Here is a 23,474-nt window from a genome sequence, read left to right on the forward strand (position 1 = left end):
TTATGTATGAGAACAGGGGTTGTCTTTCCTTCTTTTGGATATGGCTATCCAGTTCTCCAAACACCATTTGTTGAAGAGGCTGCTCTGTCCCAGTTGAGTCAACTTGACCACTTTATCAATGATCAAATGTCTGTGGATGAGAGGCTCCACCTCTGAACACTCAATTCACTTCCACTGGTCTGTTCATCTATCCTTATGCCGGGAGCATGCTGTTTTGACCACTGTAGCCTTGTAATATACTTTAAAGTCAGGTAGTGCAAGACCTCCTACTTCATTTTTCTTTCTCAAGATATTTCTGGCTATTTGGGGTACCCTGCTCTTCCAAATAAATTTGATTATTATTATTATTATTTTTAATTTCTGCAGAGTAATTTGTTAGGATTTAATTGGTATTGCATTGAATCTGTAAATCAGTTTGGGTAGAATTAACATCAATTTATCGAGACAGTTATCAGTGTCTTCAAAGGTAAGACATCTTGGCTATAGTTAGTCTTCCAATCCATGAACACAGTATGTCCTTCCATTTATTTAGGCCTTCCTTGATTTCTTTTAACAATGTTTTATAGTTTTCTGGTATAGGTCTTTTATGTCCTTGGTTATATTTATTCCTAAATATTTTATTCTTTTGCTAATTGGAAATGAAATTTTTTTCCTGATTTTTATCCCCGGATTGCTCATTACTGGTTTATAGAAACACTACTGATTTTTGTGTGTTGGTTTTGTATCCGCCACTTTGCTGTGCTCGTTCATTAGCTTTAGTAGCTTTACTGTAAATTTTTGGGATTTTCTACACATAGGATCATTGTCATCTGCAAACGGTGAAAGTTTTACTTCTTCCTTTCCAATTTAGATGCCTTTTCTTTTTCTTGCCTAATTACTCTAGCTAGAACTTCCAGCACAATGTTGAATGATGGTGGTGACAGTGGGTGTCCTTGTCTTGTTCCTGATCTTAGAGGGAAAGCTTTCAATCTTTCCCCATTGAGTATGATGTTAGCTGTGGTTTTTTCATATATTCCCTTTATCATGTTGAGGAAGTGTCCTTCTATTCCTGTCCTTTGAAATGTTTTCATCAAGAAAGGATGCTGAATTTCGTCAAATGCCTTTTCTGCATCAATTGAGATGATCATGAGGTTTTTTCCTCCTTAATTTATTGATGTGGCATATTGTGTTAACTGATTTTCTTGTGTTGAACCACAGTTGCATACCTGGAATAAAACCCACTAGATCATGGTGTATAATTCTTTTAATATGCTGCTGGATTTGATTTGCAAGTATTTTGTTCTTTGAATTCCTCGTCCGTACCTCTCTGCTGCAGTCAATCACTGCCAATATTGCCTGGTTTGGGATGATATGTGCAAGTACACTCTTAGTGGATTTCACAACTAAATATGAAACAGAAAAAGTTACTGTCAGTAATGTTTATCTTTCCTTCCAAAACTAATAAAATCTGAAATCCCTTGGTTATATGGTGCACAGTTACTTAAAGTAGAGCTAACTTAACAAAGAAATTAACTGCATAAATATTGACTAAGAACTTTTAATATCGGTTACTCATTGCCCTGCTTAAAGTTGAAGTTCAGTTAGTATTGCCTGTATTTGTTACAGCAACATGTCATAGGTATCTCATGCTAGGAAGTATTATGTGACATGTTATTATGTGATAACCAATAAAATGAGTTTTCTTTATTATTAAAAAAAGAGAGACTATAGATTGAAGTGAAATAGAAAACAGTGAAGAAAGAGGAGCACAATTAGAAATAAGAAAAAGAGTGAAATACCATAAGATAAGTCAAAGAAAAGCCCTAGATGCAAATACTGAACAAACTGTAATTGAGATGAAAGAGCTGAGGAAATGCCTGTCGGGCACTTGGTAGCACAAGATACCAGAGACCAGAATTAAACACATTGAATCCATTGTGCTAAGTGCTGTAACTGAATTTACGTATTAGGAGAACTTACAAAAAGGAATACACATAAAACAAAAGACCATAGACACTTATATGAGGGTGCAACTTGTTAATGAAATTTGTATCAATGCATGTGAAGATGAAATCACGGCCTTGAAACTGACCGGTGGTTTTCAAATACATGGCCAGATAAGTGAACTACATCAAAATTTTATCAGTTACTATTAAGAGTTTTAGTATTGTATAGCAATGGTAAAAAAAAATCAATACCAAATCCTTTATCTTGGATATTTATCTTAAATTTTCATATGGAAAGGAGAATAAATATATATTTTTATTCAAGGGATGAACAACACATACTGCAGACATGTAGTTCCTGTCTAGAACTGCCTACCTCTTTGTTGTGGACAAAGGAGATTTTCTTGTTTAAATCCTTCAGGGGCAATTCAGATCGTTTCCATTTAGGAAATCATGCAATTTTATATTAAATAGTGCATGGCAAGGTGGTCAGACGGCCGTGTTTATTTCACTCAGCATCATCATATTGACATGACAAAATGTTTTAACTACATGAAAACATTTTGTTGCCTTTATCCTTTGGCAGAAGCAGACACTGTCTGTGGTTTCCCCACAGAAATTTGGGTTGTGGGAGATGAGAGAGAGGATTGAAGCTATGTGGGCATCATGCAAATGCTCAGAATAAAATGACAATTCTTAAGAAGCCAGAGGGTTTTAGGTTTAGGCCTCTGAAAAATTTTGCTTTTGCTATGGACTAAAAAATATAACTTTTCATATTCCACTACTGTTTTAGTTTCCTAGGCTGCTCAAAGCCAAGTGGGTTGGCTTTAAACAATGGGAATTTATTAGCTTGTGGTTTGAGGCCGTGAGAATATCCAAATCAAGGCATCATAAAGGGGATGCTTTCTTCCTGAAGACTGGCTACTAGCGTTCCTTGGTTCCTCTGCTACCTGGCAAGGCAGATGGTGGCGTCTGCTGGTCTCTCCCTTCTCTTCTGGGTTTCCTTGCTTTCAGCTTCTTGCTTCCGTGGCTTTCTCTCTCTCCTTCTGTATTCATTCCATTTATAAAGGACTTCAGTGAGAGGATAAAGACCCATTAAGAGCCCATGTTCACACCCACAGGAATGGATTAGATTTATGAACGTACTTTTCTCAGGTATGTATAGCTTCAAACCACCTCGACCTCCATTTTCTTTTGTTACATACCATCAGTGATTTGTGATGTGGAATCAGCATGTGATATGTTCTTCAGTGAATGGCTCCATGTTTTACAAGATATTGGACCCTGGGCAAGATATTTAACCTTTCTTTCTCTCTCTCTCCCTCTCTCTCAGTTTTCTCATCTGTAAAATAGGGTTGTGAAAATTAATTGAGATAATACCCAAAGTGCTTATAATTGTCCTTTGCTTAGAATAAACACTAAATATTAGTTATTGTTATAATTATTATTACTATCATAATCATTTCTGTAGATTGAGAAGTCCTCTTGAAGAAGCTATTTGCTGCTTCTAATAACCATAGTATGTTTGATGTGCTTTTATAGAAATAAATCAAAAGTGAATTGAAATGTCTAGTGTTTAAGGTAATGTATAATGATGTATCCAAGTTACCTTTGAAGAATTAATTTTTGAAAAACACCAGTAAGTATGGATGATTTCTGTTTTCTTAGTGTTTTTCCAGATTAAAAAATGATCCAATAAATGTCACGTGAAAAATGTATAGACTCCTGGGACCATTTAGTGTAGGGGCAGGGAGCCATGCACATTGCAGTGGTCCCTAATGGTATCATATTACAATACATACAGTAGTTCTTAATGGTGTCTAGACCCCATGTCATTCCAATTTTAGGATGCTCTTATTAAAGATGCAGGGAGTTGTGTAATTGATTTTGAAAATAGCTTTCCATCATGAATAAATAAGCAAGTTTTGCAACTTAATATTCCTCTGTGATTTTAGCAACTTCCATTAGGTTTCATGTAGTCGTAGGTCATTGAAACTAAGAGTCATGTATTTTTTTCACAGACTTAAAGTTAGCAAGAGAGAAAGTGAATTTTTGATCTGTACTCCAAAATTTTTTATTTCCTCTTATCTTTTATAATATTTTCTTAATGAGGTATAGGGCCAGTGAAAGTTTGAAGCTGTTTTTTTATTTTGTTTTGTTTTGTAAATGTGTGTGATTGGCTAGATTTTTTTTTGTTGCAGTTTGTTTTGTTTTCTTCTTCACTACCACCATTTGTCCAAGAAATTCTCTTTTCTGTGAAGAACAAAGTGATAATTAAGATGCTTGTACTTAGCTGCTGAAGTTACTATTTTAGGATTCCTTAATAATAACAAACACAATCTCTACATTTAAAGAGGGCTCAAGAACTGTGCAGTGACACCACCAACTTGGAAGGGGGAAAGAGTAGAGTAATGTGCCAGTTTGAATGTATTATGTCTCCCAAATGCCATTATCTTTGATATAATCTTGTGTGGGCAGACCTATCAGTATTAATTAGATTGTAATTCTTTGAGTGTTTCCATGGAGATGTGCCCCACCCAACTGTGGGTGATGACTCTGATTGGATAATTTCCATGGAGGATGTTGGCCCGCCCATTCAGGGTGGGTCTGAATTAAATTACTGGATCAGACAGAAGGAGGAAGCTGCTACAGCCAAGAGGGACACTTTGAAGAAAGTACAGGAGCTGTAGTTGAGAGAGTTTGAAGATGGCCGTTGAAAGCAGACTCTTGCTCTGGAGAAGCTGAGAGAGGACAAATACCCCAGGTGCCACTAAGGGTGACATTTTTGAGGAATTGCAGCCTAGAGAGGAACATCCTGGGAGAAAGCCATTTTGAAACCAGAACTTTGGAGCAGATGCCAGCCATGTGCCTTCCCAGCTAGCAGAGGTTTACCATACACCACTGGACAACCTCCAGTGAAGGTACCTGATTACTAATGTGTTACCTTGGACACTTTATGGCCATAAGACTGTAACTGTGTAACCAAATAAACCCCCTTTTATAAAAGCCAGTCCATCTCTGGTGTTTTGCATTCCAGCAGCATTAGCAAACTAGAACAAGTAGATAGTTTTGTAAGATACTCTAATGTTTAAAATAGACATTCCTGACTTACACACAGTGCTTTTTTTTTCCCAGCAGAGTGACATGTGCAAGAGCTAATTTTGCAGTATAGAAATCATGACCAGAATATGCTAACATAAAGAATTGAATTGTGAAGAATGAAGTGGCATCATTCCTTAAATTGTGGGTGATTTGCCCTTAGAACCAGGGAGAGTAGTGGCAGAGGTTACTAGGAGGCAAGTAGGAAAGTACCCATACTGGGAGGCAAGTAATGGTCAGTTATTGGTCATGTGCTCTCCTGCCTCTGAGCCTTTGTATGTGCCAGGAATTGTGCTGTGGCATGGACATGGATCTAATGATGCTTCCTTCTTCACCTGAACCATCCCTATTGTTTAAGTCAGGGTTCTCGAGGGAAACAGAACCAACAGATTTATCTGTAAGTAGTATGAGATTTTATAAATGTGTCTCACGCAGCTGTGGAGATGCACGAGTGCAGATTCTGTAGGGCAGTCAGCAAGCTGGCACTCTGATGAAGGTCTTCGAAGGAGAGGATGGCTGGCTGAAATAGAGATGAAAGTTCTCTCTTCTGATCGCTGAAGCTTTCACCTCCCCCTTAAAAGCCTTCAACTGATTAGATTAAACATCTCTCCTGGTGAAGACCTTCCCCTTGGCCGACTGCAGATATAATTAGCCACAGATGCAATCAAAGTGCTGATGATTTAAGTCCAGGAAATGTCCTTGCAGCAGCAGTTAGGCCAGTGCTTGCTTGACCAGACAACTGGGCACCATCACCTGACCAAGTTGACACATGAACCTAACCATCACACTTATCTTCAAAACTCTTATTTGTGAAGCCTTTATTTGTGCTCTCAGTGTTCTGTGTGGCTGCTGCCATTAGAGCATTTTCAAATGATTATTGCATTTTTTGTTTGCGTAATTGCTTCCCACTAGATTGTTTTCCAGCCTACTATACTATACGCTTTTTGAAAATGAGTTGTAATAAATGATAATCTTTTCATTAGCTGTGTTGTCTAGCTTAGTATGTGCTATACTGTAGGTGTTCAGGTGTATGTATACTGAATGATAAATTAATGAATCACATCTGAACATGACAATATTCAGAGGAAGAAAGCAACATGTCTCCCACTTTCCTTCTTAGGAGCAAGGAAACTATTCCTAGAAGGCCCCATAGCAGATGTCTTCTTGTATCTTATTGGCCAGAATGGAGGTACTTGTTTGCTTCTCAGCTAGTCACAGACAAGGGCAATGGGATCACCCTGATTTGCTTAGGTACAGTGGATGTTTTGAGTGTAAACCACAAAGACCACTGCACTAATTATACAAATAAAACATGATAATCATAGGAAATTTGGAAAATAATGAAAAGTATAATGAAGAAAAAAAAATGTCATCACAGTGTTAATTATTGTTAGCAGTTTGATATTTAGCTTTCCCAGTAGAATGACATGTGCTTGAGCTAATTTTAGCAGTATGGAATTTATGTATGTATTATTTATTAACAGCTACTACTACTGTTAATTGTGCCGGGTACTGTGCTAAACATTTAACTCATTGAGTTTTCAGTCCTATGAGATAGGTATCATTGCTACTTTATATTAGAGAGAAATGAAATATTTTGGGCCATACAGCTAATAGGGTACAGCTGGGATTGGAACCTAGTTTGCTAGTAATATGTTTGGATCCCAAATTATAAACTATAATGTGTTTTGGTCTTGCACATAAAAAGAAGCTGAAGTGAAGTCTCCAAGTTATGTTGAGAAATTTACAGTTTATTTAAATTTGGTCCTTGCTTTCAAGTAGACTCTTCTCCCTATTGTTTGCAGTTAGAAAAATAAAAAAGCCTCAAATATAATTTAAGATAATCAGTAAGAACCACACCACTTTTACAGTCGTTTCTGTTGTAAACTGGTGTTTATTCAACCCATGACTTGACAGCTGACCAAATCATCTTATATTACCATATTCTGAGTGTAACAGTAACTGGCTTAGCAAAACCTTGAAATGTCTGGCTCTAATATTTGTGGTAAAGTAAAGTAAACAACTTTGGGGCTTTCAGGTTTGTGTGATACACAGCTTGTCCAGGATATTGATGCTATTCTACTGCTGACTCCTTTGCTTTCTTGAGCACTTTTGCTGACAGGCATTTAGGCTTGCCCAGAGAGATTATTTCTACCTTGTGGAGAAATTGTGGAGAAAGCCATTGGCTTCTTCTTTATTAGAAATGTAATAACTAATGATGATATAGCTAACATTTATTTATCAAATGCTTACTGTACTCCAGGCACAGTTCTAAGTGCTTTCTGTGTCCTAATACATTTTATTTTTCACAGCAACCTTATTAGATTTTTCCCATTTTATAAATGGAGAAACTGAGGCACAGAGAGGTTAAATAATTTCCCAAGGTCACACAGCTAGTATGTAGCAGAGTAGGGATTCAAATCTCTGCTGTCTGCCTCCTTAATCACTCTACTAAACTGACGCTTATTAGATGGAAAATGAGAAGCACAGGTGAGTCATCAGTTCCTGTCCTGTCTTTGAGGAAAGGTTTGACTTTATTCCTAGTGACAGCTCAAAACAGTTAAGCTGTTGTCATTCATTAAATTTTTATTTTTTGGTAAAATGAGTTATTTGTCTTGCACATAATTCTGTGGCAGAACATAGTGAGTAAAACATACTCATTTGTGTTTATAGAAATTAGGTAAGTTTTCATTTCCAGTAAACAATATGGTCTACTAGAAAAATAGAGTGTTTGAAGCAAAACTTTAATGATTTTAGAATCAAGGTTGTAGTCATAGAGTGATGAAATCATTTGGTTAATGCTCTGTAACAAATAAATAGACAATGTCTTATTTTAAAAAAAATACACTTTGTATTTTGAAATAATTTCAAACTTACAGGACAATTGCGAAAATAATACAAAACACATACAGAGAACCCCATTATATACCCAATGTATATATCCAGATACCCAAATCTACCAACTTTTAATGTTTTTACACATTTGCCATATCATTTATATCTGTTCTAGTTTACTAATGCTGCTGGAATGCAAAACACCAGAAATGGATTGGCTTTTATAAAGGGGGTTTATTTGGTTACACAGTTACAGTCTTAAGGCCATAAAGTGTCCAAGGTAATGCATCAGCAACTGGGTACCTTCACTGGAGGATGGCCAATGGTGTCCAGAAAACCTCTGTTAGCTGGGAAGGCACATGGCTGGCGTCTGCTCCAAAGTTCTGGCTTCAAAATGGCTTTCTCCCAGGACGTTCCTCTCTAGGCTGCAGTTCCTCAAAAATGTCACTCTTAGTTGCTCTTGGGGCGTTTTTCCTCTCTCAGCTTCTCCGGAGCAAAAGTCTGCTTTCAACGGCTGTCTTCAAACTGTCCCATCACTTGCAGCTCCTCTGTCAGTTCCTGTGCATTCTTCAAAGTGTCCCTCTTGGCTGTAGCAGCTCGCTCCCTCTGTCTGATCCTACATAGTGCTCCAGTAACCCAATTCAGACCCACCCAATGGGTGCGCCAACACCTCCATGGAAATTATCCAACCAGAGTCACCACCCACAGCTGGGCGGGGTACATCTCCATGGAAACACTCAAAGAATTTCAATCTAATCAACATTGACAGGTCCACCCACATAAGACTACACTAAAGATAACGGCATTTGGGGGCACAATACATTCAAACCGGCACAATATCCATCTATCTATATGTCTGTTTTCTATTTTTTAAATATCTGAGAGTAGGTTGTATGCATCATACTCCTTGAACAACTAATACTTTCATGTACTTTTCCAAAAAACATGGATACTCACTTTTTATCCAGTGACAGATTACTACTTTAATATAAATATTGCATTAGAAACAAATGATTAAATTCATTATTCTTAACTAAATATGAAACTACAACTATTAACTAATCAGTTCTCCATTAACAAACAGTAATTATATATAGTAATAATATAATGCTACTGTAATTGTATATGAATGTTATAGTTGTGCCAGTTTGGATGTATTATGTCCCCCCAAACCCATTATCTCTGATGTAGTCTTGTGGGGGCAGATGTATTAGTGTTGATTAGATTGGAATCCTTTGATTGTTTCCATGGAGATGTGACTCAATCAACTGTGAATGAAACATTTGATTGGATAATTTCCATGGAGGTGTTACCCTGCCCATTCAGGGTGGGTGTGAATTGGATCACTGGAGTCTTATAAAGGAGTGCACAGACAAGGACCTCAGAGCAGCTATGAGTGACATTTTGGAGAGCAACTGAGAGTGACAACTTGAAGAAGAGCTGCAGCTGAGAGGGGACAAGGCACCCCAAGAGCAGCATTTTGGAGAACGCCATTTTGAAATGCAACCTGGGAGCAAGGAGAGGTCTTCCAGATGCCATTGGCCATCCTTCAGTTAAGGTACTCTGTTGTTGGACACTTTATGGCCTTATGACTGTAACTGTGTAACCAAATAAACCCCCTTTATAAAAGCCAATCCATTTCTGGTATTTTGCATTCCGGCAACATTAGCAAACTAGAACATGTGTTGTATTACATTAATTGATTTTCTTATGTTGAACCACCCTTGCATGTTTGGGATGAACTCCACTTGGTCATGGTGTATGATTTTTTTCAATGTGTCTTTGGATTCGATTTGCAAGTATTTTGCTGAGAAGTTTTGCATTTATATTCACTAGGGAGATTGGCCTGTAGTTTTTCTTTCTTGTGGCATCTTTATCTGGTTTTGGTATTAGAGGATGGTGGCTTCATAAAATGAGGTAGGTAGTGTTCCATTTTCTTCAAATTTTTTGGAAGAGTTTGAGTAGGAATGGTGTTAGTTCTTTTTGGGAAGTTTGGTAAAATTCCCCTGTGAAGCCATCTGGCCCTGGGCTTTTATTTGTAGGAAGCTTTTTGATGACTGAGTGGATATCTTCACTTGTTATTGTTTTGTTGATGTCTTCTATTTCTTCTCTGCTCAGTCTAGGTTGTTCATGTGTTTCCAGAAAATTATACAGTTCCTCTAAATTGTCTAATTTATTGGCGTACGGTTGTTTATAGTATCCTCTTATGATTTTTTTAATTTCTTCGGGATCCGCAGTAATGTCCCCCCTCTCATTTATTATTTTATTTGGGTCTTTTCTCTTTTGACTTTGTCAGTCTAGCCAAGGGTTTGTTGATCTTGTTGGTCTTCTCAAAGAACCAACTTTTGGTTTTATTTGTTCTCTGTATTGTTTTTTGTTTTCCATATCATTTATTTCTGCCTTTATGATTGTTATTTCTTTTCTTCTGCTTGGTTTAGGATTAGTTTGCTGTTCGTTTTCTAGCCTTTTTCAGGTTCTCTGTTAGTTCTTTGATTTTAGCTCTTTCTCCCTTTTTAATGTATGCATTTAGAGCTATACATTCCCCCCACACACACCGCCTTCACTGCATCCCATAAGTTTTGACATGTTGTGTTCTCGTTTTCATTTGTCTGTAGATATTTAGCAATTTCTCTTGCGATTTCTTCTTTGACCCACTGATTGTTTTGGAGTGTGTTAACATTCAGGTATTTGTGAATGTTCTAGTTCTTTGATGGTTATTGACTTCTAGTTGCATTCCACTGTAGGAGAATGTCCTTTGAATAATTTCAGTCTTTTTAAATTTATTGACGCTTGTTTTATGCCCCAGTATATGATCTATCCTGGAAAAAGTTCCATGAGCACTAGCGAAGAATATATATCCTAGTAATTTTGGATGTAATGCTTTATGCATGTCTGTTAAGTCTAATTTGTTTATCACATTGTTTAGGTCCTCAATTTCCAATAGTGGTGTATTGAAGTCTACCACAATCATTGTGGAAACATCTATTACTTCTTTCAGTTTTGCCAGTGTTTGTCTCATGTACTTTGGAGCACATTGGTTGAGTGCATAAACATTTACGACTGTTATTTTTTCTTGATGAATTGTCCCTTTTATTAGTATATAGTGTTCTTCATTGTCTCTTTTGACATCCTTGCCTTTAAAGTCTATTTTATGTGAAATTAATATTGCTACCCCTACTTTCTTTTGGCTGTTAGCTTGCATGGATTATTTTTTTCCATCCTTTCACTTTCAGTCTCTTTGTGTCACTGGGTCTAAGATGTGTCTATTATAAACAGCATATTGATGGTTCATATTTTTTAATCCATTCTGCCAATCTGTATGTTTTAATGGGGGAGCTTAATCCATTCACATTCAGTATTATTACTGTGAAGGCAGTTCTTGAATCAGCCATCTTATCCTTTGGTTTTCAGTTATCAGGTCTATTTTTTCTCTTTCTCTCTTTATTTCCTTTATGTTACCCTTATTAATAGTCTTCAGTTCTTTGCCCTTCTCCAGGTCTCTCTTTCCTATCTTTTCTTCTCAGCTGGTAGAGCTCCCTTTAGTATTTCTTGTAGGGCAGGTCTCTTATTAACAGATTCTCTCAGCATTTGTTTGTCTGTGAAAATTTTAATCCCTCCCTCAATTTTGAAGGAGAGCTTTGCTGGATAAAGAATTCTTGTTGGCAGTTTTTCTCTTTCAGAATTTTAAATATGTCATACCATTGCCTACTCACCTCCATAGTGCCCATTGAGTAGTCAGTATCTAGTCTTATGTTGTTTCTCTTGTAAGTGGTGAATCGCTTCTTTTGCTGCTTTCAGAACTTTCTCCTTCTCCTCATTATTTGACAATCTTATCAGAATATGTCTCAGAGTGGCTTTATTTGGATTTAGTCTATTTGGAGTTTGTTGGGCATCTTTGATTTGCATATTTATATCATTTAGAAGAGTTGGGAAGTTTTCCCCAACAGGTCTTCGAATACTCTTCCTAGCCCTTTAGTCTTCTCTTCCCTTTCTGGAACACAAATGATTCTTATATATATGTGTACTTCATGTTGTCAAGATCCATTTCAAAATTTTCAGTTATTTTCACCGTTTGTTTTTTAGTGCTTTCGCAATCCATCACCCTGTCCTGAGTTTTCAAATTTTATTTATTTGTACATAAAAAGTAATATAATGAGCTTTGTTGTGTCAACAAATAACAAAGGGAAGACTAGAAAGGTCATAGGGATTGATGGAAGAGATAGGAGCCATTCTTTGGAAAAGAATCAGGTGATCAATTAAATAACAAGTTTTAATGATTTTTTTTTCTTTCTCACTTTGTTAGTAGCAGAAACTCCTGATTTAGAAGGTTTTGGTGTTTTGTTGCCTATATAGAAGTGGAATCTTTGAGTCAACAACAACAAGAAAAGCAAGATAGAAGTTTGCTTCCCTTCTTACAGTTCACAATTCATACACTTCCTTGAAGGTTGCCAAAGTAGGTGAGATGGCGTACTTGAACCATTGTTAAAATCTTTCTGTTCCCTGTGATATTCTTGAAGAGAAACTGCTCTGTTGAATAAATTAGTGAGTCCAGTCTGTCTGAAACCATAATGTCAGAATAGTATCTTACAGTGATTTATTTAGTGTGTTGTGGGGGTGAAAAATTCATTATAATGAGGAAAAGAATGGAGTCATTGTCCAAAAAGTGGTGTATCTTTTAAGAGCTGTATGGCAACAAGTCATCACCTGAACTCTAAGTTTGCCTACCATACTTCTCAGGATGGTTTTCCCCATGGATACAAGGTGGTTTCTAGTAGCAACAAGAGCTGTTGTTTCTTTCTTCACAGCTGGTGGAGAGGCAGTCTTTTTGTAATAACTCGAGGATGAGAGATAGAATGGACAATTTGCTAGCTTGGGAGTGAGGGGCCTGACTTTCATAAAGGCCCCAGGAAATGTTGGCTAGTGCTCATTAACCCAGTTTGGGTCATGTGCCCATCCCAGCGCCAGTCAGTGTGGCCAGGGGTGTCCAGTGCACTCAGTGTCTTTAGCCCCATGTTTTTCCACTTAGGCATGAGAGACATTTTGGGTTGGATAATTCTTTGTGGGGAGCTATCCTGTGCATTGTAGGATCTCTGGCCTCTACTAGATGTCAGTAGCATCTGTCCTCCAATTGTGACAACCAACAATGTCTCCAAAGCTTGCCAAATGCCCCCTGGGAGCAAGATTGCCTTCAGTTAAGAACTACTGCTTTAACCCAATCAGAGTCCACCCCTGTCTCATCAAAACATGCTAACTAGGAAATTTTGGGTCTGGTTAGGAAGGTGGGGAAGGTGGAGAATGGAAGCTAATTTCGAATGTTCACTACACCTGAAATTCTAATGAAGACCCAAAATGGGCCAAATCTATCAGGAAAACTAAATTTTTGCTAGACTCCTGTTAGTATATTCTAATATCTTGGTATTTTATACTAGAAAACCAAAACCCAATATTACACTTCAAAAAACAAAACTAAAACAAAACTATATGGGCCTGTGGGTCCCAGGTTGGGTTTTGTTTTCTGTTTTTGCTTTACTTATGACAACAAGTCAGGTGCTGTATTTTAGAATTTGTCCCTTTTTAACCTCATTCTTTTTCATCATTCTCTTCCCTGAGGTTTTCACATTTGGTTGGATTTACCTGTCCTGGTTTATGGGGCATTAGCAGACAGCATGCAGTACAACCTACACATTTAGCATAGCGGTTTATGTGCTAGAGAATTAGAATTGGAATTTTTCTAAAGTGTGGTTTTTTCTTTGTGACAAAATTGAAATAGATTACAGACACATTTGTTATTTTGAAGTTTTTATGTTTTCTGAAAAACAAATTTGTATTTTGACGCATATCAGATGGCTGATGTTTTGGGGGTAAAATTATTTCTTCCTTGATTCTGCCTTGCACAGTATCTCCTCTGTGTTTTCATGTGAGTGTTCTGGCTGTAATGGAAACCCTGACTAATGCTGGATGAGAGGGTACACCGATGTGATTAGAAATAAACACAAGATGCTGCTTTTTCATTATGACTGAAGGAATAGTAGAGGTTACACATAGAATGGCTCATAAATAGAGTGCCCCCTCCAGACCAATAAAATATAACAAAGATAAATGACTTACAGGCTAGAATTTATGGTAATTGTTCAAGTGAGTCTGTAATAGGGTTTTCATAGCTAACAGGACTGAAGTGTTTTACACAAGCCTTGAAGGGTTCCAGAAGGAAGCCTGTTTTTGCTGTGGCTTTAGTTGTATTCTGTAAATACACAGCATGGCAAAAAGAATCTCTTCTACGCTGATGTTACTTATAATCTATGAATTGTCTGTTCCTTACATGTTCTTTTCTTTATTCTATTTTACTAATTGATCATCTGGTTCCCAGCTTTGCTGGCCTAGAACCTTTATATTCATTTTACACTCCTTGAGGGTAGAGGAACTATTTGTAAACATCTTTAAAAGACATAGAAAAACCACAATTCTCCAGTCTTAGCACTGTGCCTTGTAGGGGTTAAAATTTGACAGAATGACTTGACTTTACATATATCCTTCCCAGACCTGTTGGAACTACTATTGCTTCTCTCTTGAGTTTTCTTCTTTGTTTCTTGGAAAACATGTAAGGAAAGAGGAGTCTAGAAACAGCCACATTCACTAAGATTGCTACAGTTGGATGGGGAGGGAAAAAGGACATTAATAATAGAAAAACTTGTTTCACTGTAATTAAAGCAAAAATGAGGGGAGAAGTAAGGGAGAAGACACGCAATTTCTTTTTCAGGTGGTCTTGGGACAAGGACCCAAGTTGTAAAAGAGAAAGAGACACAGCCAGCTGGATTGAAACGGTTTGAAGCCCCTCCATCCACAGTCATATTTTACTGAAGCCAAGGGAAACAGTTGGATAGAGATGGGTATGTAACCATTTTTCAATAAATGGACTAAATTGTCCCTTGGAACTGTTACAGTAGATGGTGCTCTTGTGCCATGTTGTAGTTTTTAGAAAGGTGCTGTGACCATGGTGGCTAGTTTTAGGGCCAGTGTCCCTATACATCCTCTTGGATGACTTAGAGAGCATCACCTGGGTGATTTGGTGAGCGGTTTTTCTGCCTGTTAGGAAATGAGGTAAATTCAGGTCTTTACGTTCTCTACCGTGACTGAGCTCTGCTTTCCAGGGGAACCTAAAAGAGAGGTTTATTAACCTTTAAAAAAAATTGTGGCTCTAATCTTTATCCAAATAATTATGACATGTGTTGCCCCAGACTCCATACAAGTTTTTCGAGACCAGTTTTTCTATTGTAATTCATCTGCGATCTTCCAAGTAAAGTTCCTTTCTAGATAACTTACGCTATCATTCCTATTTCTTTATGTTTTTCTTTCCTTTAGCTATAGAAGATTTGGTAGAATGAAATAAATGTGCAGTAAGTCCTGAAGAAATAAGATGGAAATGATTGACTTCTAAATAGTGGCCTTTTTTGAGTACTTATGTGCCAGGCATGGTACTAAGCGCTTTTCATGAATTAACTCATTTAGTCCTCATCAAAAGCTTAGGAGGAAGGAACTACTCTTTACCTCAGTTAAGATGAGGAAATGAGGCCATGGAAAGGTTAGATCAAGATCGCCTGTAGTAAGGGCAGGCTCCAGGGCACAAATCCTGGAGTCTGGCTCCAGAGACAGTGCTCCTACTGGTTTCACCAGGCTGCCTCACCAGTGAGGGTACAATGGAGGCCTCACCTAGGAGGTAGCACAGGAACTTGTTTTAAAAGATAAGAATGATTTTGCTATGTGAAGCATGGGAAAAGGGACATTTCAAGCTGAGGGCTGAGCATAAGCAAAGTCAAGATGTGATAAAATGCTTAATAAAATGTGGGATAGAACAGTGGAAAACACGGTAAGCACACAAGGTATGCAAAAGCAGGGGTAAAGGGAGTTAAGTTAGAAAGTTCATTTGAGGACCAGATCATGAAGGATCCCCAAAGTCATGCTGCGGAGATTTGTATAGCCATCACAGATTTTTGATTTTGAGAAGGGGGTTGGGATAACACAAGCCCACCTAGTTTAAAAAGGGATGTCTGGCAAAAGAGTGAAGGCTAGGTTAAAGAGCAAATAGAAAGACCAGAGACCTTTGAAGCCACCCAGGTGAGATACAAATATTTAATGGTAGTGGACATAAGAGAATCCGGACAATTTTAAATTATATTTTCATTCAGGCAATTATAATACATATTTATGTTAAAAGTTTTCCTTTAAAGATACCACTGATATTCTGATTACTAACTTTCATTCACTAAAGATTTAGATGAGTTGGCTCACTGTTGCCTTGTCTTAGTTTGCTAATGCTGCAGAATGCAAAACACCAGAGATGGATTGGCTTTTATAAAACGGGGATTTATTTTGCTACACAGTTACAGCCTTAAGGCCACAAAGCATCCAAGGCAACACATCAGCAATCGGGTACCCTCACCGGAGGATGGCCAATGGCCTCCGGAAAACCTCTGTTAGCTAGGAAGGCAGCTGGCATCTGCTCCAAAGCTCCGGCCTCAAAACGGCTTTCTCCCAGGACGTTCCTCTCTAGCAAGCTTGCTCGTCTTCAAAACATCACTCCCAGCTGCACTCTCTTCCTCCCCCCGAGTCAGCTCATTTATGTAGCTCCACCGATCAAGGCCCACCCCGAATGGGTGGGGCCACGCCTCCATGAGAACATCTCATCAGAATCATTGCCCACAGCTGGGTGGGGCACATTCCAAGCAAATCCAACCATCACCAAAATGCCTGCCCCATACAAAACCACAAAGATAATGGCATTTGGGGGACACAATACACTCAAACCGGCACATGCCTTTTCGCTCGAACTCCTGCCATCACCCTATGTGACAATTAAATTAAGTTTAGCTTTCACACAGAGTGGGGGCAGCTCAGGGGAATGGCAGAGGGTCAAGAAGCCAAGCTGTAATTGGTGGCCGGTCCTCCTGTTTATCCGCCCACTATCCTTGCAAGGTGGAGACTCTGGGGTAGAGATTCCTAAAGTAGCTTCATAAATTATTACCAAACTAACTCAGACTGGCTTTGCAGCTAAAGAACAAAGGAAAGAGGAGTGGAGACTTGTTTCAACTGTTTCAAGTTTGCCCTGGAGACTTTTTTCAAATGTTTCCAATTTGGGGGCCTGCATGTTTCAAATTTATGTGGGATAGTTAGGCCTGTCAAATAGAATGTAACCTCTAAAGTATCCGGCCACTGGAGAAACAGGGGAGGGACTTGGTGAGTTACGTAGGCGTAGGGAATAAATAGTGCTGGGTCTGTTGTTCTGTGTACCAATCCCTCACATTTTGGTGGTGCACCCATTCTTGCAAGATTGTGAATAAATTCTGTTCGTCTGGACAATCAGGTGAGCGTTTATTCCTTTTTAGGAATAGTGCTTGTTTCTCACACCCTAGACAACTTTCTCCTCCATATGGACAACTTGCAGTACAGTACAGTGCCAGTCAGGATTCAGTTGCAGGAAACAGGCTTCTTTTGCTATTTTCAGCAGAAAGGGATTTAATACTGGGAATTAGATGCTTGCCAAATAAAGTTGTTGGGAGGGCTAGAAGAACAGGCTAGATCCAGATTGGTCATCTAGGAATGACTTCCAGAACAAAACTATTGAGCTAGCCTACCAGGGGAATTTTATGAAGGAGAGGCTCCCATTGGAATTATTGACTTAAAATAAAGAAATATGCAGCATTATCTGCAATCCAGGCATTAGGAAGCCACTGCTGCCACCATGATTTTAGTTGCCTTATGACATTTACAAAGCTACTCAGGGTTATTGGAATGATAACTGCAGAAACACTTGCTAGCAGCTACTACTACAACAGCAGGAAGATGACTTTGTTATCTCCACTTTGCAACTCTGAAGTTAGTGTATCTCGATGGGCTGAACCTGATTTCTACCCAAAACCTTAGTGGGTTTGAGAAATATGTTTTTTTGTTTTGTTTTGTTTTGTTTTTTTAAGTTTTAATCAGAAAAGTCTGGTTAAATTTAATATTAACTCAAGCTCTTAAAAACCTTTTCGGAAAACCAACAGGTTCAAAGAGAAAAGCAAGCAGCTACTGACAATTCTTTGGTGGAAAAATAAGTTACTTACTTATACAAGCTGCACTCAGGACTGTTGAGTCCAACTCTGTATCAGTTTTGTTTTTCAAAAATAGATTCCAGGATACACCAAAGAAACCATATAGTTACTCTTTAGTAGTGACAAATTTAACAATGAAGTTTAAAGATACAGCAAAAGCCAGATACTGTACTGGACCAAGGTGGTGGATTCTTTGCCCGATGCACTCAAATGACCAATTCCTGAGATACCGGATTGTCAAAGAAAGAGTTTTAATGCTAGGCGCGAAGCAGGAGAGCAGATGGCCTATCAGCCCCAAATCTGTCTCCGTGAACTGCAGTAATTCTGATAGTTTTATAGTATCAAAAGATGGGCAGATTTTAGGTTAATGAGCACAGTGCTTCCAGATGATGTAATTAGAGGTGATTTAATTATTGAGCATCCACAGATTGATTACATGCTTATTTACAGAATGTATGTAAGAAAATGGCAGCCTTAATGTGATGTTGGGTGTGATTTTTAGTATTATAATAAGGTATGGGTGACTTGTAGGTTAAAGTCTAAGAAGCTACTGCACATGTCATGTGGGCCCATTTTGGTTAGATCCAGCTTTGGTTATCAAGTTAACTTTGGGCTTGGGGTGGGTTAGTTCTGGGCTGACCCAAGACCCTTGATTAATAAACATTTGGGGCTGTCTTTAGTGATCATAAGACTCTAAAGTTGAAAAACCGGATAAAATGGGTACAAATGAAGGTTATTCACAAGGTTTTTACATTCACAAGGGCACAAGATAAAGGCTATACAATCATTATCAGAGATCAAGGCAGCTGGATTACAGTTCAGAGATTTCAGGTATCCCCTCTGTCTAATATACCAGGAAGTAAAAGGGAATATCTATATAATAATTCAGTAATCATAATTATCCCTTAAATCCTAACTTCTTGGTTACGATATGACAACATACATGAATAATTTATAACATAAGCCTTTTCAGTCCCAGAAAACTAAAATAGGGAAATCTCACTAAGTGGTAACATACATAAAACAAGAGCTAATAACAAATAGAACCCTAAACATTTTCCTAGCGACTAAGCCACAAAATGGCAGCTTAAGAATACTATTAGCATGTAGTTTTTCTTCTTTCCCATCCAATTGTTTTATTTAGATAATTCTGGCTATCAGTGAATACATGTATAAATCTGGGTAATTTTTTTCTCACCCAATTGCTATCATTTCTTCCTGTTTACTGTTCCTTTAATTTTCTCTGGCAATGTTTTTCTTTTGGTTTGACTAGTTGAACTTAACAGGTTTAGAACCTAACGTGGTTATCAATGCTTATTGGAGTAGCACTTGAGAAATGCAATCCTAGAAAAGGCAAATTTTAACAACTGCAGTGGCCTGACAGAGTTAAGCATTCATTCGCAGTGTGTCAATGCCCTGCATTAATCACTAGAAGAATGGCTTGTCTTGGGTCCCGTGGACCAGTGGGATACTGGCATGCGTCTGGGTGAGAACTATGTATGCAAACACCCACTCATTTAAGCTATCAATAAACACAAAACACCATTTTAAAACCATTTTAGTAAAATAAAAAAAATACTGCATTTCTATTGGTTTGTTTTGCTTTTTGAACTGGCTTGGAAGGCTGTTCATAAAAGAGAAAACAGTTATTTGGTTACTACTCCAAACTTTTTAGACTTTACTTCCTGCTTTTCAAGCCTCAGCAGCTTTTTTTTTTTTTTTTCTCCAGCAATAATGGTATTCTTCATTAGTATCACCGTTGTCATGGGGCCTGACGCCCCCAGGGACTGGAGTGATATAAATGGCTTTCTTTCTGACTCCTTCAAAATCCACATCTCTGACCAACTTGGGCTTAGTGTTTATGGGATCTTCACCTGTTTATTCCCACATCAATGACTGCTGCTCCTTCCTTGATCATATCTGCTATGATCAGGTTTAGAATGCCTTCAGTGAATATCACAATATCTGCAAGAATTGTATGATTCTTCAGCTGTTCTTTGGGAGTTGTTCAGTTTGCTAATGCTGCCATTATACCAAATACCAGAAATGGATTGGCTTTTATAAAGGGGGTTTATTTGGTTACAAATTTACAGTTCTACAACCATAAAAGTTGTCCAGACTAAGGCATCAACAAGAGGATATCTTTACTGAAGAATGGCCAGTGGCATCCAGAACACCTCTGTCAGCTGGGAAGGCATGTGGCTGGCATCTGCTGGTCCTTTACTCCTAGGTGTGTTTAAAATGGCTTTCTCCAAAAATGTCTCTCTCAGCTGCTCTTGGGGTGTTTTGTCCTCTCCTAGCTTCTCTGGAGCAAACTCAGCTAGCATCTCAAAAGTGTTGGCAAGTGTCTCTCCAGAAGCCTCTCTCAGCTACTCTGAGCTTCTTCTGTCTGTGAGCTCTTATAGGACTCCAGTGATCTAATTTAGACCCCCCCTGAATGGGTGGGGCCACACCTCCATGGAAATAATTTAATCAAAGGTATCACCACAATTGGGTGTGTCAGATCTCCATGGAAACAATAAAAATGTTCCACTCAAGAGGATTGGATTAAAAGATCATGGCTTTGTGGGGGACATAATATATCCAAACCAGCACAGGAGTGTAGGGATGAGATATTGTAACAGTGGCATCACCTCCAGGATGTTCACATGCCCCGTCTGTGTGTAGTAACATTGCAGTGAACATTCTGACATTCTTTGACCCTTTCAGCTACAACCACATTTTTCCCCAGGGATGGAATTCCAGTTCACTTAAATTATTTCCCACACACCCCATGGGTAACAGGGAGCATGGAACATGAGTCCAAACCCATTTGCCCCACGTTAATTACATGAAAGCTGTCAACATCCTTGTCTGGAGAAACACCATGGCAGATTTTTCTCTCATCAGTGTGCTCTGGAATAGGCAGCTGAACAAGGTGGCATCATTGTCATCATTATTTAGCTTATTGATAAAATTCAACACTTCTTCCTCTGAAATTGAAGCTGGTTTCAAAATCATTTCAACATCTCAGGTGCACTGGTTCTGCTGAGGACATAGGTGTCACCAGAAGCAGGCTCAGGTGCAACTGCTTGTTACCTGATGCCACCCACTCTTCCATTTCCTGCCATACTTCTTACTTGATCTGCTGGGCAAGTTTCCTTCTGGGAATGACAACAGCTTCATTTCAAACTGCTGAGAGGTGAAAGGAGTGATGGTGGGGGCATCCATGTGGGCCGGAGCAGCTGGGCCTCCAGTGTGGACATGAGAATACACCGCCATGGCTGGTGCCGGGGCTCATGCCAGGCAGAAATGTATTTTTTGACTTTCTGGCCTCAGCAGGAGAGGAAGGAACAATAGAAGGAGGTTCACCGTATTCCTCCATCTACCCCTTTGGTTACGCAACATCTGACATTCTTCTTTTCATACATACACTTTCAAATAATAACAGCATGTGCCTCCCACTTTGGTATCCTGTAAACTGTATTATGAAGTTAACTACCAAGAATACATTTTATATAAAATAATAAGGAAAAAGTAGAAAACATGAAGAGGAAAGTTGTCAGTATATGTATAACAATAAGGAGGAAAGTAGGGGTAGCTACTAAAGTCCTATTTTTCTGTAACGTTTACAAGGTTCTGTGTTTTTTCAGTGCATTTCAGCTGGTCATCATTCTTTACCTGATGGGGGCAGTTTGTGCCTCTATCTTCCATGATCTTTTACTACTGCACAATTGTAGTGCTAGGAGACACCCTAAAGTGTCCCCTAGGTTCCAGATACATTCCTCCTTACTCCCATTGTGTAGCAGCAATCGTATTTCTCCTTGATTATCATCATCACCCATCCAGTTTAATAATCCCTTTTTCTATCTATTATTTCAGTGGTGTGAAGAACCAAAAAATGGTCTGATCTCAGCTTTAGTTTCCAGCTCAGTGGAACCATTGTTCTCGCTGCTGCTAAGACCTCTAAGCCAGCAGACCCCCAAATTGCAGTGTTAGGAAGCAAAAAATTGAAAGTGGGTCATAGAAGTGTCACTTTTGTCCCTCTCCTCCCCCACATGCTCTCATGTAGCACCCTGGCCCTGCAAGGTGTTGTTACCCTTCAGTGAGTCTTGCATTGGCTTTTTCGTCACTCTGCAAGGCCAGCTGCTTCCGGGTAATGTAGCACATGATAATAACAGTGAACCTTGTTGGCATCAGCCAATTGCCTCACCTCTTTTTCTTTATAAGTTCCTTGGTCCGAAGCAAAGTCGGTTGTGATACTGAAGGGGGACCCCTGCTGGTTCCCTGGGTTCTTGCCTGGTGCAGAAATTGGAGTCTGCATGGAGGTTGGTCACACAAGGGGAAGAGCTCTATTAAGGCAGCAGTGGTCAGGAGAGCAGGTTTCAAATCTGCACCCCCAGCAACAGGAGTAGCAACATTATATTGGCTTGTGAAGGGGAGGTGTTAAGGGATTGAGCCATAGAATTGACAGGTAGGGAGTTGTTAGCAGTTATGCGTGCTCTATGTTACTACATACTCTAACATACTTGGTCATACAGTACCTGTTCAGAAATGGCATCTAAACCCTGCCCAGAGGTGGAGAATTTGTTACTACAATGAACTAAAGCTCATTCTAGGACATTCTGTTAATCAAACTGCACTTGCGCTGGGGATTGTCAAGTCCCTAATTGCAGAACTGAAGAGGCTGCTGTTGAGCTTCAGCCACATACTTTACTTCAATTGGATGAATTCTTAGCAAGGCCACGTCAGCAAGCGAGAAAGAAGAAACAGGTGTGGGTTGTTTTCCAGGTGGCTCTTATAATACCACCATGGTGAATAAGGCATCTAGTAGTGTCCACGGAGGGTGATGCTGGCAGAAGCATGTAGTGGGTATGGAAGATAAATTTATACCAGAGGAAGTGCCTATTCCAATGAGGACAAACCAGTGTTCCTGCCATGATGCCAAAAGCTTTAGGGGGTCTGCTGTTTCAGAAGGTTCGTGCAGAGGGTTGGGGTGAGTGGTCTGAGATCTATTTGGATATCCCCTCTAAGATGAAAGGCAAGTTGCTTCATCTTCTATCCACCATCTATTAGGAAAGGGACAAAATGCTTGTTGGAGCCTTTGAATTTTGGAAGTGGCAGATAGCCTGGTTGTGCTGCTCTGACCCATTCACTTATGGTCTCCAAAGGCTGCCAGGTTTGTGTGAGCTCCTCTGGTCTGGGCTGAGCGCTAGCTGCCCTGCCCTTGAGCTTTGTGATCTAGCAGAGCCAACAGTGCTCCATGTGTTTTGGCAAATCAGGGTCTGCTCTGTTAGCTTTGAAAATTTTCTTTTTATTTTAGTTTGTGTGGATTTGTTTACTGATTTATTTATTTATCCACTTGTTTAGTTAAATTATCTTGCTCAGTATTTAGAGTATACTTTTATTCTGGGGACTCATGTATTTCTTGAATGTTCTTAGTTTTTGTCTCTTTAAATATTGCTTCTCTTCCATTCTCCTCACTTTCTTTTGCTGCAACACTCCCTAGATGTGTGTGGAGTTATCTTTCATGTTTTTAATTGTGTTT

General features: G+C 38.8%; 1 protein-coding gene and 1 pseudogene across 3 annotated transcripts in view; one reads left to right on the forward strand and one right to left on the reverse strand.

Moving 5' to 3' along the window:
* Positions 1-23,474, forward strand: part of FANCC (FA complementation group C) — a 290,247-nt gene that overhangs the window by 31,729 nt on the left and 235,044 nt on the right. Inside the window, exon 2 of one of the 3 annotated variants that reach the window (XM_037797500.1) lies at positions 14,617-14,746. The exons of the other annotated variants lie outside the window; for them this stretch is intronic. The gene's annotated coding sequence lies outside the window, so the exon portion shown is untranslated. The remainder of the gene's footprint in view (positions 1-14,616; positions 14,747-23,474) is intronic. 3 annotated transcript variants of the gene reach the window in all.
* LOC119545144 lies at positions 19,594-22,096 on the reverse strand (annotated as a pseudogene).

The sequence above is a fragment of the Choloepus didactylus genome, chromosome 10 (genome assembly GCF_015220235.1).
Source record: "Choloepus didactylus isolate mChoDid1 chromosome 10, mChoDid1.pri, whole genome shotgun sequence".
Taxonomy (NCBI): Eukaryota; Metazoa; Chordata; class Mammalia; order Pilosa; family Megalonychidae; genus Choloepus; species Choloepus didactylus.